This window comes from Theropithecus gelada, chromosome 1 (assembly GCF_003255815.1).
Source record: "Theropithecus gelada isolate Dixy chromosome 1, Tgel_1.0, whole genome shotgun sequence".
Classification (NCBI taxonomy): domain Eukaryota; kingdom Metazoa; phylum Chordata; class Mammalia; order Primates; family Cercopithecidae; genus Theropithecus; species Theropithecus gelada.
The window spans coordinates 4,573,250-4,592,309 of NC_037668.1; the positions used below are offsets into that span (position 1 = coordinate 4,573,250).

At 40.1% G+C, this 19,060-nt stretch overlaps 1 non-coding gene and 1 pseudogene across 1 annotated transcript; both read left to right on the plus strand.

Moving 5' to 3' along the window:
* Positions 1-1,544: 1,544 nt before the first annotated feature.
* On the plus strand, positions 1,545-1,863 carry LOC112610337 (annotated as a pseudogene).
* A 7,516-nt stretch (positions 1,864-9,379) lies between these two features.
* Positions 9,380-9,483, plus strand: LOC112616343. The gene has a single exon (XR_003117616.1). It is a non-coding gene; the product is annotated as a small nucleolar RNA U13 (small nucleolar RNA).
* Positions 9,484-19,060: the final 9,577 nt, after the last annotated feature.

Here is a 19,060-nt window from a genome sequence, read left to right on the forward strand (position 1 = left end):
TGGTCATAGCAACAAAAGAAAAAATAAATAAATTGGACTTCATCAAAACTAAAAATTTTGTGCTTCAAAGCACACTATTAAGAAAGTTCAAAAATAAGCCAGCACCCATAATCCCAGCTACTCAAGAGGCTGAGGGAGAAGGATCACTTGAGCCCAGGAGCTCAAGGCCAGCCTGGGCAACACAGAAAGACCCCATCTCTAAAATAATAATAATAACAAAGAAAGTAAAAAGACAACCCAATTAAAAATGGGCAAAGAATTTGAATAAACATTTTTTCAGATAAAATATACAAGTAGCCAACATGCACATGAAAAGATGTTCAACATCACTAGTCATTGGGGTAATGCAAATCAAAACCAGAATGACATATCACTTCATATCCACGAGTATGGCTATAATTTTTAAAATGGATAATAACAGTTGTTGAAAAGAATGTGCAGAAATTGGAACTCTCATGCATTGTTGGTAAAACTGTAAAATAGTATGGCTGCCTTGGAAGACAGTTTGGCAATTCCTCAAAAAGTTAAATAAAGAGTTACCATATGACCCAACAATTCAACTCCTAGGTATATATCCAAGAGAATTGAAAACATGTGTCCACATAAAAACTCATACTCAAATGTTCATAGAAGCATCATTCGTAATTTCCAAAAAGTAGAAATAACCCAAATGTCCATCAGTTGATGAATGGATAAACCAAATGAAGTATATCCACACAATGAAATATTATTCAGCCACAAAGAAAGAAGTACTGATACATGCCACAACATGGATGAACCTTGAAAACATTATGCTATATAAAGAAGTCAGATATTAAAGCCCATACATTGTATGATGCCACTTATGTTAAACATCCAGAATAGGCAAATTCATAGAGACAGAAAGTAGATTAGTGGTTGCCTGGGACTGGGAGGAGGGAAAAATGAAAAGTGACTGCTTAATGGGTATAAGGTTTATTTTCGGGTAGAGTTAGATAGTGATGATGGTTCACAACTTTGTGAATATAATAAAAACCACTGAAATGTGCAACTTTAAAGGGTAAATTTTATGATATGTGAGTTATATCTCAATAAAAACATTTTTAAGCTGCTGAGTTGAATATTTTACATTTCCCTAAGGAGACCAAACCACTTCAATTAAGCTGGCTTATTAAGTGACCTTTGACTGATTTCCTCCCCCCAGGCTCATGGTCTTTGATAAAATTAAACTGCCTATCTTTGGTCTAAGAGGCTCATATTTCAGATACTTAAGGGCAGAGACTAGATTAAGTAAAGTCATTAAAGTGTTCATTTAGGGGAGAAAAGAAGAGAGCTAGCTAGGACTCGGTGAAAACCCAGATGTGGCATTAGGGGCAATCAGGAAAACTGATCAGTCAACCAGAAAACAGAAATACTAGTCTGTCCTTCCTGTTAGAAAATGAGTTCAACATCAGGGTTTAGAGGACAATCCAAAAGACAAAGGTCCACTGGCCAAAGCTCAGTCCAGCACTTTGAATCCATTTCCATCGGTTCTTACAGTCAGTCATCAGACCCCAACAGTCTTAATGGTGAAGCAGAAGAGCAAGTTTGCTTTTCAGGAAGGCTCAGATGCTGCAGGGGATAAACTTGTAGTTGACTTCTCAGCCACATGATGTGGGCCTTGCAAAATGATCAAGCCCTTCTTTCATTCCCTTGCTGAAAAGTATTCCAGCGTGGTGTTCCTCAAAGCAGATGTGGGTAACTGTCAGGATGGGATGTTCGCTTCAGAGTATGAAGAAATGCATGCCATCTTCCAGTTTTTTTAAAGGAATGAAAGGTGGGTGGGCTCCAGTTTTTGGAGCTAATAAGGGAAAACTTGAAGCCACCATTAATAAATTACTCTAATCATGTTTTCTGAAAACATAAGGAGCCATTAACTATTTAAAACTTGTAGTTTTTTATTTACCAAAAATAATGAAGTATGGAGACTATATACCCAACTGCCATCTGATTATAAATGACAAACAAATATTAATTCTACCCTTTAAAACAAACAAACAAAAAAATTATCTGGCCTTATAGGAATAATTCTGTCCTAATCTGAGGCCAGTGCCTAGACCAAGTTGTGAAACTAGATTCAACCACAAACCTCAAGAAAGGATCCAAGGCTATGAAGCATCACGTCTTCATAATGAACAACTGATATGGCTCATTAAGTTTATGAAATGGTCATGTCTTCTTTAAAAAAAAAAAAAAAGAACTAATGACCCACACATATATGGACAACTGATTTTTGACAAAAGTGCAAAGGCAACTCAGTGGAGAAACAATAACTTTTCAACAAATGGTGCTAAAGTTATTGGATATCATGTCAAAAATAAAGATAAGGAGTCTCTCTGAGCATGCTCTGGCTGGAAAGGCTGCCCAAAGATAAAAAGATTAAATTAAATTAAAAATAAATAAAAATAAACCTCAATCCACACATTTTACTACACACAAAAATTAATTCAAAATAGATCATAGATCTAAATGAAAAACCTAAAACTATAAAACTTCTTAAAAAATAGAAGAAAAATTTGTGTTAACTTGAGTCTCAGGTAAAAATTTCTCAGCTATGGCACCAAAAATACAATCCATAAAAGAAAAAAAAATAAATTGGACTTCATCAAAACTAAAAATTTTACTCATTGAAAGACACTGCTAAGAGAATGAAAAGACAAGCCACACATTTGAAGAGAGACTTTGCAGAAGACGTTTCTGATAAAGGTCTTATGTCCAGAAAAATACAACAAACTCTAAAAATCCAACAAAAGAAAGCAACCAACTTTTCAAATGAGCTAAAGATTTGAACCGACACTTCAACAAAGAAGATAGATGGCAAGTAAGAACATGAAAAGATGCTCAATATAATTAGTCATTAAGAAAATGCAAATTCAAACCATAATGAGGCACCCTACACACCTATTGGAATGGCTAAAATTTTTTAAATGGCCATACAAGTATTGGCAAAAATGTGGAATCGGTGGAACTTTCATGGTACAACCACTTTGGAAGACAGTTCAGTAGTTTCTGTAAAAGTTAAATACATACCAAACATATCCCAAGATCGTTACCTGAAAGAAAAGATAGCATAATTTCAGAAAAGACTTGTACAAGATTCATCATAGCAACTTTATTTGTAATAGCGAAAAAATAGAAACAACCCATTTGCCCATTCATGGTAAAATGGAGAAACAAATTGTGGTGTATCCATACAATGGAGTATTATTCAGCAATTTAAAAAAACATGAACTATTGTTATGCAGGACAATGTGAATGAGTCTCAAAATAATTATGCTAAGTGAAAGACTCTTGAAAAAAGACGTAAGTATTATATGATTCCATTTACATAAAATTTTTAGAAATGCAAACAAATGTATAGTGACTGAAAGCATATCAGTGGTTGCCCGAGGCTGGGGGAAAGGGGCAAAAGTGGGTGGGAAAGACAGATGGCAAAGGGATACAAAGAAACTCCAGAGGATGATGGGTATATTCACTGTCTTGATTCTGGAGACGATTCTGTGGATGTGTTTAAAACTCATGAAATTGTAAACTTTGTATGTAGTTTATTGCATGTCAGTTATACCTCAATAAAGCTAGAGAGACAAAAAAAAAAAGACAGAAAAAAAAAAAAGAAAGAGACAGAGAGAGAGAATTCATGAGTAAATGTACAATGTATCATTAGGCCGGGCACAGTGGTTCACACCTGTAATCCCAGCACTTTGGGAAGCCGAGGTGGGCAGATCACCTGAGGTCAGGAGTTCAAGACCATCGTGGCCAACATGGTGAAACCCCATCTCTACTAACATACCAAAAAAAAAAATTAGCAGGGCATAATGGCAGGTGCCTGTAATTCCAGCTACTCGAGAGGCTGAGACAGGAGAATCGCTTGAACCCCGGGAGGTGGAGGCTGTAGTGAGCCGAGATTGAGACATTGCACTTCAGCCTGGGCTAAAGAGCGAAACCCCATCTCAAAAAAAAAAAAAAAAAAAAAAAATCATGATAACATCCTACAAAATGGAAACAATGTGACAGAGACTGCAGCTCAGATCCTGTCCCACCCAAAGGACTTGGGGTTTTAGGATGGAATAATCCCAGAAAGCCCAGTTGGCTGACGCTTCCCCAGATCTTTTACACAAACTTTTCCTTTATTAGAACACCTTTCTTTCACCTTATTGCTGTTGAATACCAATGTGTCTTTCAAGCCCAACTCAAATCTAAACTATTCCCTGAAGCTTTCGTTGTCTTCTCCAGGCAGAGTTAGTTTGTGGCTCAGTCTGTGCTCTCTCAGCAACTGGGAATCCAGTAATATATCCCCCTTGATATTCTAGGATGTAAGATTTGTGGTTTCAGCTGTTCCCAAAAGACCATAAACGTCCCCCAACTTATACTGATTTGTCATTTTACTGAGGCATAAATTTGATTCCAGCCAGCTATGAAGTCCCTACAGAGGAGAAGTAGATGAAATAGTGAGTAAGACAAGCCCCAACCCACCCCCAAGACTTCATAACCCAAACCAACTTGGTTGGCATCTACTTAACAAAAACAAATTTTATTTTTTCTTTTATGAAGAATGGACTGCCCCCCCCCCACCTCTCCGCCAACAACAAAAAAAAAACTATCATCTGGTGATGGAAATGATGAGTGAGTGAAACAGTCCAAAAATGGAATGGTCCTTAGCCAGAAAATAGCTTTATAAATTACTTTAATATTTTATTAAGAATCTGGAAGGATCACTTAAAAATCTTAGTTGTACTTCACAGCATTTTATGGGGAGAAGTTATATACTATACTACAGTGGAATTAACAGGATTGGAAATTTGAAAAGGCTTTGGGCCTTGCCCCTCAATAATGTTAAAATTTCCCAGTAGCTCTGGTGGATACTCATCACATTGCATTATAATCATGTGTTTAGCTATCCCTCCAGCCTAAGAACCAGTCATCTACACCCGAGAGCTACAGCATCTGGGCTCAGATCTCAGTTCACCTAATAACCAACTTGAACAGGTTGCTTAACCTCTGGGTGCCTTGATTTCCTCATCTTTAAAATAGTAAAATAGGCCAGGCTCAGTGGCTCACGCCTGTAATCTCAGCACTTTGGGAGGCCAAGGCAGGCGGATCACAAGGTCAGGAGATCGAGACCATCCTGGCCAACACAATGAAACCCCGTCTACTAAAAATACAAAAACTTAGCTGGACGTGGTGGCTGGTGCCTGTAGTCCCAGTTACTTGGGAGGCTGAGGTAGCAGAATGGTGTGAATCCGGGAGGCAGAGCTTTCAGTGAGCCAAGATTGCACCACTGCACTCCAGCCTGGGCAACAGAGCAAGACTCCATCTCAAAAAAAAAAAATACTAAAATAGTACCTAACTAATCACATTAATTTTGAGGATTAAATATGGCAATACATAAAAAGCACTTAAACCAGTGTCTGACCCTTCAAAAGTGATTGATAAATGCTAGTAACTAGTTTAAGAGTTTGCTCAAGGGCAGAGTTTATGTCTTAGGGAGCTTTTCAAAAATATCTAGTTCTCCAGTGGCTTAATGCAGTGCCTTGTGCATAAGGTACATGCTCAATGAGAGCTGAAAGAGAGTGAAGGAGTCAGTGAGTAAATGAGTTATGGCTCTGCCACTTTGTCCGTAAAGTAGAAATTGCTTTATTCTAGTATAATGGCGGCATTTTGGCTTGGCTGGTCTGGTATTCAGACATAACTAATTCTGGCCAACATTCTCACAATTATCAAATCCACTACTGCAACCAATTTGCAACTTTTGAGAAACATGGTGCTATGATTGAGAGTGAATAAGAGGAGCAGAGAGGACTGATGGAGGGGCAACGCTTGACCTCTGACATGGTTTGGATGTGTGTTCCCTCCAAATCTCATGTAGAAATGTGGTCCCTGATGTTGGAGGTGGTGCATGGTGGAGATGTCTGGGTCATGGGGGTGGATCACTCACCAATGGCTTAATGCTGTCCTCATGGTAATAAGTGAGTTCTCACTTTATTAGTTCACATGAGAGCTGGTTGTTTAAAAGAGCATGGCATCTCTCTCTTGCTCCCTCTCTCACCATGTGACATGCCTTCTGCCGCAAGTAAAAGCTTCCTGAGGCCTCACCAGAAGCCAAGCAGATGCTAGCACCATGCTTGCACAGCCTGCAGAATCACGAGCCACATAAACCTGTTTTCTTTATAAATTACCTAGTCTCAGGTATTCCTTTATAGCAATGCAAAATGGACTAATGCCTGTTGACCATGGTGGAGAGATGAGGAATAGAATCTGCCAAAACTGTTCAAGAGATGCAGAAGACAGAGCTGCCTTGGTATTCAGGTAGCACGCACCCTTGCCCCCTGAAGTCTATGTTCAACCCAGCACCTGGTGTCATCCTTTTAAAATGTAAATTGGATCGTGTCACTTTCCTATAGAAAACCCTCCAGTGGCTCCTTGTCTCACTTGGAACAAAACCCAAAATCCTCCCAGTGGCCTGGAAGGTCATGATACAACCAGTGGCGCCTCTCCCCTCCCACCTCCTACCTTGCTGCTCCTTGCACACTCCACTCTTGCCTTTCTGCTGGACCTTAGCCTTCTTGCTGTTCCTCAGACACTCCCAGGAGACTCCTGCTTGGAGTCTTTGCACTTGCTATTCCCTCTGCCAGGTATGCTTCTCCCCAGAAGTTCATGGTTTGCTTTGCCACTTCATTTGAATCTCTGCACGAATACCCGCTCTACCTACCTAAAACTCCATGACTGTAGGGACTTTATTGTATGCATTGCTCCAGCACCAATACCTGGCCTAGTGTCTGGCACAGAGTATTCAATAAATACTTGTTGATTGATCTAGGTGAATAAAACCCCAGGAATCCACTTGGTTTCTGCTCCTATCTCCCTTCCAGGGCTAAGTCCTCCCCAAGTAGAAGCTTCTCCCTAGTAGTGAACTATCTGTGTCCAAACATAACTCCTGCACCCCCAGCAAAATAAGGGAGATAAAAATGTGTTATTGAAACAAAAAGGAGTTGCTGATTGTATAATCCTCTGGTGGGGAAACTCAGGGATCCTTGGCTTGACAAAATGAGTTTGCATTTGCCATTGTTTTCAAGGAAAGGCGTAAGGCACAAGGCGTTCAAAAAACGGAAGTCCTGATTACTGTGACTGTTCAACAACTAAAGTAATGGAAGGGAATATGGCATGAAAAGAGAGAGAGAAAAGGAAAAATCTAAATCATTCATGAGGCTCCCCCAGGGTGGGGTTCAAGAATATGCATTTTAACAAGTTCCTTGAGCGATTTTTAAGCAATCAGCTTAAAACAGGTCCTTGGAAATGGCTTAGAGATTTAATAAAGGATGAGTTCACACGTTATGGTGGGAAAGACATAAGCCATTACAGCCAAAAAGGCCTGGGTTCAAATCCTGCCATCACTGCTTATTATCTGTGTAACCCTCTGCTATTCATATCTCTCAGATGCTGATGTTCAATTTCTAGTTACAATAGATAAATACATCTATCCTATTGTACTGTTATGATGATTAAATTGAATAACACAGGTAATGTGCCTGGTATATAGTAGTCATATAGATGGTAGTTTATTACTATTACTTTTATGAATTCTGTTTTCTGAGGGCTTACAACCTCCCTAGAATGTTCTGTGGCAAATTGGCATTCTTACCCCTCACCCCACTATGTGACCTTACAGAAGTGAAAACATATAGTCAGAAGGACCGATTCTTCTGCGAATAGGAAGATCTTCAGCCCATAGCTTCCCCAGAGTTCGTCTTCCCTAGAATAGATCAAGGAACATATTTTTGCTCTTAACTACCCATTAAGCATTAATAATAAATCCTTATATTTTTAGTCTTCACTCTATCAAGGCTTTCACATATATTTCCATTATCACTCAGTCTCAGAGGTCCAGCAAGTGGCCTGTGTGCCCACAGCTAGAATGTGAGTGCTCTGGGACTTAAAACTCATAAACCCTGTGAACGTTCCATTAGATGACATTCCCCATCAAGACCTTCTCCTCCCCCGAGGCAATAGGGCTCTGCAGTAATGGTGGAGAATGAGGAAGTAGCAAAGTCAATCTCCCAAGCTTGGCTCTCCGTGAGAAGGTAGCAATCTCCCGAGCTTGACTCCACATACCGCAAGGATGATTCCATCCAAATCAGACGGTGGCAGCAGCGCCGCATTCCGCTCAAGGCGGCCAGCCTTCTGCGACTCCACAGCCCCACCTGCTGGAGGCTGCCTTGCACACAGCCTAACTGTCCACAGTCCGCCCTGGACTACTGCTCTCCCTGAGTCCCACACGCCGCCCCGCTGGGGCTGGTTTGGGGGCCACAGTACAGGCTGGTAGCCTCAAACTTTGACTGAGGGAAGCATCTTTATTTCTTTCACAGTCTATGGTAAATCTTAATCTATTCTGTTGAACGAACTCTTTGCTTTTTCTGAACTTCAGCTTCTCCCAAGTTGTAACCAGAGAGAGATTTCACCTCTGGCTTTCCAGGCCCTCCTAGGGTGTTACACCATAGAATAATAAGGCATCGACTCTGCCAGATGGAAAGAATTGGGACTTTGGAGAGAAAACTGCTATAAATTTCAGAACTAGGGGGATAAAAGCAGCAGCATTCCCCAGGAAACATGGAAAAATGAAGTCTCAGAGAATCAAAGTAAGAAGCCACAAGAAACGGACTGTATTCAGCCCTCCACTTGGCTGTATTAAATGAGCACCTACTATGTGGCTGATACTGTGATACATGGATGAAACAGTCTCCACACTTTAAGTCTTTTCACTGGGACTTTCACTTTCACTCGGACATCACCTTTCTCCTAGCCATCTTCCTGTCAGTTTTCCTTCTGTGTTCTTGGTAACCTCATTCCACTAAAAACAAATTCTTCTATATCCGTAACAATCTGCAAGAACTTTCACTATACCTTCCTCCTCCTTACCGTAACGGAAGCCTGGCCTTGCCCCAAGAACGCTGGTTCCCTTGCAGCCCTCTTAAGGGAAAGCTGCTCTTCCTCCCGCGAGTTCTATTTTCCAGCCAAGAAGGGGGCACTTGAGGTCAGCAGTCTCCCAGCTTCCCCTGCCAGTTCTACATGATGACTTTTCTACCTTTGTCAAAGTCCCCCTCATACCAAATTGTTCATTGCCCTGTACTTCTTCTGGCTGTCACTGACCCTGGCTCACAGCAGCTGAGGACTCCCCCATTTACCTTACACATTAACCTCCACCATCATCCTGAGACAAACTGCCGAACCCAATCCATCCCACACCCTAACCTTCCCCTAACTTTCCTAATCATTTCAAATAACCTTCTGCTCTATTTATACTTTTCAAGGCCACAATTAGACCATTACTACCATAGCTCCACTGCCTCTCAAAAAAAAACTTTGGATCCTTTCGTAGTTCATAAGCGTGATGACTGGGTTTTCACTTTCATGCGTAAGATGTGCCTCCCTCAAACCTTGTTACAACATTGGCACATTACCCTTGTGATGTGGAAAAGCATGAAACTTCAACATCCCACTTGAACCACAATCCTCCCAACTCTATTCTGTTCCTCCCACTTCACCACTCCTTGGCCTCACTGAGTTCCAGCCCTTTAACCCCTTGTGGCCTCACAGTTTATCTTTCCCTTCCCCTCAATCCCCAGACTTCAGTCTTTTAAAACCCAAGCTAGAACTCTGGCCAACAACTTGAATTATTTCCCGCCAGCTCCCTCAATACCCATGCTCCCTTTTCCCTCCACTCATAAGTCCTGGAAAACCCTACAGAACCCAGTTCTACAGTTGCCCACCTGGTCCTAAACCTGGAGCTCCGAGTCCTGGTACAGAAAACTGTACACTCTGCCATAGATTTGTGTTTTCAGAGGTTCATGAAGCACTATTAGAAATCCACCTCATTCTCCCCATCCCCTCATCAGATAGCCTGGCCTCCTGCTTCACTGAGAAAATTAAGTCCAAGAACTCTCAACTTATCCCCTTCTTTCAAAAATATACTTACATTACCCACCACATAGTCTTCTTGAACCCAATAAAGACATCTACAGGCTGGGCACAGTGGCTCATGCCTGTAATCCCTGCACTTCGGGAGGCCACTTGAGCCTAGGAGTTCGAGACCAGCCTGGGCAACATAGTGAGACTCCGTCTCTATATAAATAAATAAATAAATAAATAAATAAATAAATAAATCACATCTACAGTGCTTTGCCTGGGCAACATAATGACACCCCAGCCCTACAAAAAATAAAAAATTAGCTGGGCCTGGTGATGCACTCCTATAGGCCCAGCTTCTCAGGAAGCTGAGACAAGAGGATCCCTTGAGCCCAGAAAGTTGAGGCTGCAGTGAGCCACATTCACGCCACTGCACTCCAGCCTGGGTAACAGAGCAAGGCTCTGTCTCAGAAAAAGGTAAAAAAAGCAACTTAGTGCTTACATCATACTTCATGGTGAAAGAATGAATGCTTTCCCTCCCAAGATCAAGAAGGCAAAAAGATAGCTGCTCTTTCAGCTTCTATTCAACAATGTATAGCATTTCCAGCACAGAAGAGAGTGAAGGAGATAATACAAGTTGTAAAAGAAGAAGCAAAATGTTCTGTAGTCACAGATAGCGTGATTGTGCCCATGGACACTCCTAAGGAATCTACCACAAAAAATTGTGAAAATGCCAGGCGTGGTGGCTCACACCTGTAATCCCAGCACGTTAGGAGGCTGAGGTGGGAGGATCACTTTAGCCCAAAAGTTCAAGACTGGCCTGAGCAACATAGTGAGACCCTGTCTCTACAAAAAATAAAAAATTAGTCCGGGCACGGTGGCTCACGCCTGTAATCCCAGCACTTTGGGAGGCCGAGGCGGGTGGATCACGAGGTCAGGAGATCGAGACCATCCTGGCTAACATGGCAAAACCCCATCTCTACCAAAAATACAAAAAATTAGCCAGGCACAGTGGTGGGCACTCCCAGCTACTCAGGAGGCTGAGGCAGGAGAATGGCGTGAACCCAGGAGGCAGAGCTTGCAGTGAGCCGAGATTGCACCACTGCACTCCAGCCTGGGTGACAGAGTGAGACTCTGTCTTAAAAAATAATAATAATAAAAATAAAATAATAATAATAATAAATAAAATAATAAAAAATAATAAAAATAAAAAATAAAAAATTAGTTGGTCATGGTAGTGCACATCTGTATTCCTAGCTACTTGAGAGACTGAGGTAGGGTGATTGTTTGAGCCCAGGAAGTTAAGGCTGCAGTGAGCCATGATCATGCCACTGCACTCCAGCCTGGGTGACAGAGCAAGACGCCATCTCGAAAAAAAAAAAATTAAATATAAATTTAGAAAATGAATATTTTTGGTCAGGCACAGTGACTCATGCCTGTAACTCCAGCACTTTGGGAAGTCAAGGCAGGCAGATTGCCTGAGCCCATGAATTCAAGACCAGCCTGGACAACATGGTGAAACCCTGTCTTTACAAAAAAACACAAAAAAATTAGCTAGGCATGGGGACACGCACCTGTTGTCCCAGTTACTTGGGAGCCCAAGGTGGGAGGATCATCTGAGCCTGGAGGTCAGAGGCTGCAGTGAGCCAAAACTGTGCTACTGTACTCCAGCCCAGGAAACAGAGTGAGACCCTGTCCCAAAAAAAAAATTTAAGTGAAAACTAATATGTGAATGTAACAAGGTTACCAAATACAAGGTCAAATATCAAAAATAAAATATTTTTCCATAGACTATGAATAAATAATTGGAATTTTTAAAAAACTTTAATACCATTTAAAATAGCATCAAGTAAGGAAAATGTTATACACACACACACACACACACACACACACACACACGCACCATGGAATACTACTCAACCATAAAAAAAGAAGGAAATCATGTCTTTTGCAGTGACATGGATGGAATTGGAGGTCATTATCCTAAGCGAAATAACTGAGAAACAAGAAGTCAAATACCACATGTTCTCACTTGTAAGTGGGACCTAAACATTGAGTACACATGGACATATAGAGTAGAAGGGCAGACATTGGAGACTACAAAAGGTGGGAGGGTGGGAGGTGGGTGTATTAGTTCATTTTCACACTTCTATAAAGAACTTCCTGAGACTGAGTAATTTATAAAGGAAAGAGATTTAACTGACTTACAGTTCCACATGACTGAGGAGGCCTCCGGATACTTACAATCATGACGGAAGGGGAAGTAGGCATGACTTACGTGGTGGCAGGTGAGAGGGAGAGCGTGTGAGTGAAGAAGGAACCTGCCAAACACTTATAAAACTATCAGATCTCATGAGGACTCACTCACTACTATGAGAACAGCATGGGGGAAACTGCCCCTATGATCCAATCACCTGCCACCAGGTTCCTCCCTGAATACATGGGGATTACAGTTCAAGATGAGATTTGGGTGGGGACACAGAGCCAAACCAGATCAGAGGGTGAGGTCTGAAAAATTCTTTATTAGGTACAATGTGATAGGTACACTAAAAGCCCAGATTTTTTTACTTATGTAATATATGCATGTAATAAAGCTGTACTTCTACCCCCTAAATATATAAAAATAAAAAATTAAATAAAATAGCATCAGGACTTCTAATTCTGATCAACATGGAATAACAGGGATCAATTAAAACTCCAGAGACAACATATGAAACAACAGCTTTCAGACATTAGGCATCAGGCAGCACAGGCAGTGAATTCAGGAAACAAGCAAGGTGTGTTCTATGATTTTCACAGTCTGTGATAGGAAAGGGTTTCCGGGCTTCATCACAGGAAGGAGGAATGCAGGCAGAGTCCAAAAGTCTCCCTCAGTTCCGGAGATCATGCTGGGAATCTGAGGAGGCCAAGCCAGCTAGAGTTCACCCGGGAGAGCAACTGAGCTGAGAGAGCAGCACAGATAAAGAGGTCCAGGGATCTGCGGAAGGTCTGCAGCTGAAGGCTGATCTGCACATTCACGTGAGGAAACTACCAAAGGCTAAGAAAAATTAACCTGAAAAAAGTACAGGGAAAAATCTTCAGTGTTCACCTACTAGCCACAGTAGAAAACCTCATCATTGGCCGGGCGCGGTGGCTCAAGCCTGTGATCCCAGCACTTTGGGAGGCCGAGATGGGTGGATCACGAGGTCAGGAGATCGAGACCATCCTGGCTAACACAGTGAAACCCTGTCTCTACTAAAAAAAATACAAAAAACTAGCCGGGCGTGGTGGTGGGCGCCTGTAGTCCCAGCTACTCGGGAGGCTGAGGCAGGAGAATGGCGGAAACCCAGGAGGCGGAGCTTGCAGTGAGCTGAGATCCAGCCACTGCACTCCAGCCTGGGTGACAGAGCGAGACTCTGTCTCAAAAAAAAAAAAAAAAAAAAAGAAAAGAAAACCTCATCATTAACAGGTCATCAGGTAGAATATTCAGAAAGACGTTGCTGTAGTAGTGGGCAATATTAACCATACACCAAAGAATTCTGGTCATGCCGAACAAAGCAAGCCTCAGAAGGACCAAACAGTTTTCAAGTCACTTAACTACATCACAGAACAACACTCAAGAATATTAATAAGAATACAGAAGTATCCAGCACCCAACAAGGTAAAATACATAGTATTTGGAATTCAATAAAACATTATAAGACACACAAATAAGCAAGAAAATACAATTCATAATGAAGAGAAAAATCAATGAGAACTAATCTAGAAATGACATGGATGATAGAATTAGTAGACAAAGACATTTAAGTGGTTATTAAAGCTATATTCATATGTTCAAGAAGGTAAAGGAAAGATTGAGCATGTTAAGTAAAAACATCAAAGATATCTTTAAATTACCAAATGGACTGACCGTCGTGGCTCATGCTTCTAATCCCAGCACTTTGGGAGGCTGAGGTGGATAGATCACTTGAGTCTAGGAGTTCGAGACCAGCCTGGGGAACATCGGAAGATCCCATCTGTACAAAAAAATTTTTTTCAGAAAAAATCCCATAAGAAAAGATCCCATCTGTACAAAAAGAATTTTTTACAGAAAATGTGGCACATATACACCATGGAATACTATGCAGCCATTAAAAAGAATGAGTTCGTGTCCTTTGTAGGGACATGGATGCAGCTGGAAACCATCATTCTCAGCAAACTATCACAAGAACCAAAAACCAAACACCACATGTTCTCACTCATAGATGGGAACTGAACAATGAGATCACTTGGACACAGTAAGGGGAACATCACACACCAGGGCCTGTTGAGGGCAGGAAGAAGGGGGGAGGGATAGCATTAGGGGATATACCTAATGTAAATGACTAATTAATGGGTGCAGCACACCAATATGGCACATGTATACTTATGTAACAAACCTGCACATTGTGCACATGTATGCTAGAACATAAAGTATAATAAAAAAATAAATAAATAAGAAATTAGTTGGGCATGGTGGTATGCACCCATAGTCCCAGCTATTTGGGGATGAGGTGGGAGAATCGCTTGAGCCTGGGGAGTCAAGGCTGCAGTGAGCCAAGACTGGGCTACTGCACTCCAGCCTGGGTGACAAAGTTAGACCCTGTCTCAAAAATAAATAAAAATAAGAAGCCCAAATTGAACTTGTAAAGATAAAAATTAAAATATTTCAGATTAATAACAACACATTAGACATTGAAAAAAATTAGTGAAGTCTAAGACAGAGCAATAGAAACTATCCAAAATGAAACATGGAAAGAATAAAGACTGAAAAAAAAATGGCCAGAGCATTAGTGAGCTACGAGGCAATCAGACTCCAAAGGGGGAAAAAGAAAGAGACAGAGAGAGTGAGAAGGGAGGTCAGAAAAAAAGATACTAAGAAATAATAACTGAAATTTTCCAATTGTTATGAAAATTAGATGTCCAGAAACCTAAGAAACTTAGTAAACCCCAGGCACAAGAAACATGAAAAACCAAAGCACATCATAAAATTGCATCAAAAACATAATATGCTTAGGAATAAATTTAACAAAATATGTGCAAAATCCATACGTGAAAAACTAGAAAACATTGCTGAGAGAAATTAAAGAATACCTAAATAAATTGACAGATATATTTTGTCCATGGATTGGAAAACACAATATTGTTGTCCACTCTTACCAAAATGATTGATAGATTCAATATAATTCCAGTGAAAAACCCTACAGCCTTTATTTCACATAAATTGACAAACTGATTTTAAAATTTATATGGAAGTTCAAATGACCTAGAATACCCAACACAGTTTTGAAATAAAGAGTAACAAAGTTGTAGGACTTGTATAATATCACTTCAAGGCTTATTATAGAGGACCCTAAATAATACAATGTAATATTAGGGTAAGGAAAGACAAATACACAAATACAACTAAATAGACCAGAAATAGACCTGATGCATGGCCAATAGGCACATGCTAAGATGTTTAATCATTAGTCATCAGGTAAACAGAAATTAAAATCACAATGAAGTACTACCACACACCTACCAGAATGAATGACTACAAATTAAAAATTGTAGTGATACCAAGTTTGGTGAGAAAATAGCGCACCTAGAAATCTCATATATTACTGAAGACAGTATAAAATAGTTGAATCCTTATCTTGGTTATTGTAAACAGTGCTGTAATAAACATGGCAATGCAGATATCTCTTTGATATACTAATTTCCTTTCTCAAACCCAGCAGTGGGATCGCTGAGTCATATAGTAGTTGTACTTTTAGTTTTAGTTTTTTGAAGAATTTCCATACTGTTTTTCATAATGGCTGTACTAATTTACATTCTCACCAATTGTGTGCAAGCATCCCCCTTTCTCCTCTTCACCAGCATGTTATTTTTTATCTTTTTAATTGGGGTGAGATAATATCTCATTGTGGTTTTGACTTGTATTTCACTGATGATTAGTGATGTCCAGCATTTTTTCATATACCTATTGGCCATTTGTATTTCTTCTTTTGGGAAGTGTCTATTCAGAACATTTGCTCAGTTTTTACCTGGATCTAATTTCGTTCTTCTGCATATGGATCTTCAGTTTTCCCAGCACCATTTTTTTTTTTTTTTTTTTAGTTTTTTGACAGAGAGGTCTCTCTTTGTCACCCAGGCTGGAATGCAGTGGTGCAACCACAGCTCACAGCAGCCTCAACCTCCCAGGCTCAAGTGATCTTCCCATCTCAGCCTTCTGGGTAGGTAGGACCATGGGAATGCACCACCACATGTGGATAATTTTTTTTATTTTGTAGAGTCTTTCTTGCCAAGGCTGGTCTCAAACTCCTGGGCTCAGGCATTCCTCCTGCCTTGGCCTCCCAAAGTGCTGGGATTACAGGTTTGAGCCACTACACCTGGTCCCCAGCATTATTCATTGAAGAGATTGTCCTTTCCCCAGTGTATGTTCCTGGTGTCTTTGTCAAAAATGAGTTGGCTGTAAATGTATGGATTTATTTCTGGGTTCTCTACTCTGTTCCACTGGTGTATGTATCTGTTTCTATGCTAGTACCATGCTGTTTTGGTTACTATTGCTTTACGGTGTAATTTGAAGTCAGGTTATGTGATGCCTCCAGCTTTGATATTTTTGTTCAGGATTGCTTTGGCTATTCAATGTCTTTTGTGAGTCCATCCAAATTTTAGGATTGTTTTTCTATTTCTGTAAAGAATGTCATTGGCATTTTGGTAGGAACTGCATATAATCTATAGGTTGCTTTGGGTAGTATGGGCATTTTAACAATACTAATTCTTCTAATCCATGAACATGGGATATCTTTCCATTGTGTGTGTTTCCTCTTCAATGTCTTTCATCAGTGTTTTATAGTTTTAATTGTAGAGATCTTTCACTTCTTTGGTTAAATTTATTCCTAGGTATTTTATTATTAATTTTTTAGCTATTGTAAATGAGATTGCTTTCTTGATGTATCCTTTTTTAGATTGTTTGCTGTTGGCATATAGAAATGCTGCTGATTTTTGTGTGTTGATTTTGTATCCTGCAACTTTACTGAATTCATGTATTCTAACAGTTTTTTTGTGGAGTCTTTAGGCTTTTCTAAATATAAGATCATGTCATCTGTAAACAGGGACAATTTTACTTCTTCCTATCCAGTTTGAGTTCCCCTTATTTCTTTCTCCTGCCTAATTGTTCTGGCTAAGAATTCCAGTGCTGTGTTGAATAAAAGTGGTGAAAGTGGGCATCTTTGTCTTGTTTCAGATCTTAGAGGAACGGCTTTTAATTCAGCATGATGTTAACTTTGGGTTTGCCATATATGGCCTTTATTGTTTTGAAGTATGTTTCTTCTATACCTAGTTTGTTGTAAGTTTTTATTATAAAGAGATGTTGAATTTTATCAAATGCTGTTTCCTGCATCTATTGAGATGATCATATAGTTTTTCTCTTTATTCTTTTGTACAATGTGGTATATCACATTTATTGATTTGTGTATGTTGAACCATCCTTGCATCCCTGGAATAAATCCCACTTGATTCTGGTGTGTTATCTTTTTAATGCATTGTTGGATTATGTTTGTTAGTATTTTGTTGAGAATTTTTGCATCCATGTTCATCAGGAATATTGGCCTGTAGTTTTATTTTTGTTGTTGTTGTATCCTTATCTGGTTTTGGTATTAGAGTAATGCTTATCTTATGGAATGAGTTAGAAGTAATTCTCTCCTATTTGTCCTTTTGGAATAGTCTGAAAATAATTGGTGTTACTTTGGAGGGAGCTTTTAATACAATGGAAATGTTCTACATCTTGAGCGGGGGCAACATGAGTGTATATACTTGTCAAAACTGCACCAGAACTGCCTGTTGGCTGCTCAGGCGGTAGCATCTGATGGTGGCATCTCTCTGGGAACTGTATATTCAAAATAGGTGCATTGGTTGTATGTAAATTACATCTCAATAAAGTTGATTTTTAAAAAGGAAATAGAAAAAATCTAATTAAATTAATCCCTCTCTCCTGATTCTCCACCAATATCTCTGGAGAGTCCTCCTTAATCTTCTTTATAAATTCTTCATTTTTCCCTTTGAAACTCAGGGGTTACTTGATGTTCCATTCTTGATGCTCTTCTCCCTCATATAACCATAATTATTTCACTCAGTATTTGTGTTACAACTACCACCTATTTGAGGATCGTTTCAAATCTATATTTCTTGCACAGACTTTTCCCTTGCACAGACTAGCCCCAGAGAGCTATATCCAAATGCTTAATGGAAAATCTGTATCTCAAGCTCAACATATCCAAAACTAAGATAATTACCATACATAGGCCAGAAGCAGTGGCTCACGCCTGTCATCCCAACATTTTGGGAGGCCAAGGCAAGAAGAAAACCTGAGCCCAGGAGTTCAAGACCAGCCTGGGAAACATAGCAAGACCCCATCTCTACAAAAAAAAAAATTAATTAATTAATTAGCCAGGCATGGTGGCATGTGCCTGTAGTCTTAGTTACTCAGGAGGCTGAGGTGGGAGGATTACTTGAGCCCAGGAGCTTGAGGCTGCAGTGCGCTATGACTATGCCACTCTACTCCAGCCTGGGTTACAAATCAAGAGTCTATCTATCTCTAAAAAAAAAAAAATTAGCACACACAACTTTAAGCCTACCTTTTATACAATATTCTTTATTTTTCTTTTCTTTTTTATTTTTCTTTTGAGACAGAGTCACCCTCTGTTGCCCAGGCTAGAGTGCAGTGGTGCAGCCTTGGCTCACTGCAACATCCACCTCCCAGGTTCAAGTGACTCTTGTGCCTCAGCCTCCCAAGTAGCTGGGATTACAGGCATGCACCACCATCCCTGGCTAATTTTTGCATTTTTAGTAGAGACAAGGTGTTGCCATATTGGCCAGGCTGGTCTCAAACTCCTGGCCTCAAGTCGTCCACCTGCCTCATCCCCCCAAAGTGCTGGGATTACAGGCATTAGCCATCACGCCTGGCCCTATAGAATATTCTTCATATGCATTGATGTGCTGTGGCTGACACATAGTAAACACTTTATATATTATTCATTGAATGAATGAAATGTGAAATAACTAACAGTCAAATATGTCTTCAATTCTCTGGTGAGCACCTATATTATTAAGCTCATGACCAACATGCTTTGTGGAAATTATTTCCACAAATGTTAGTTCA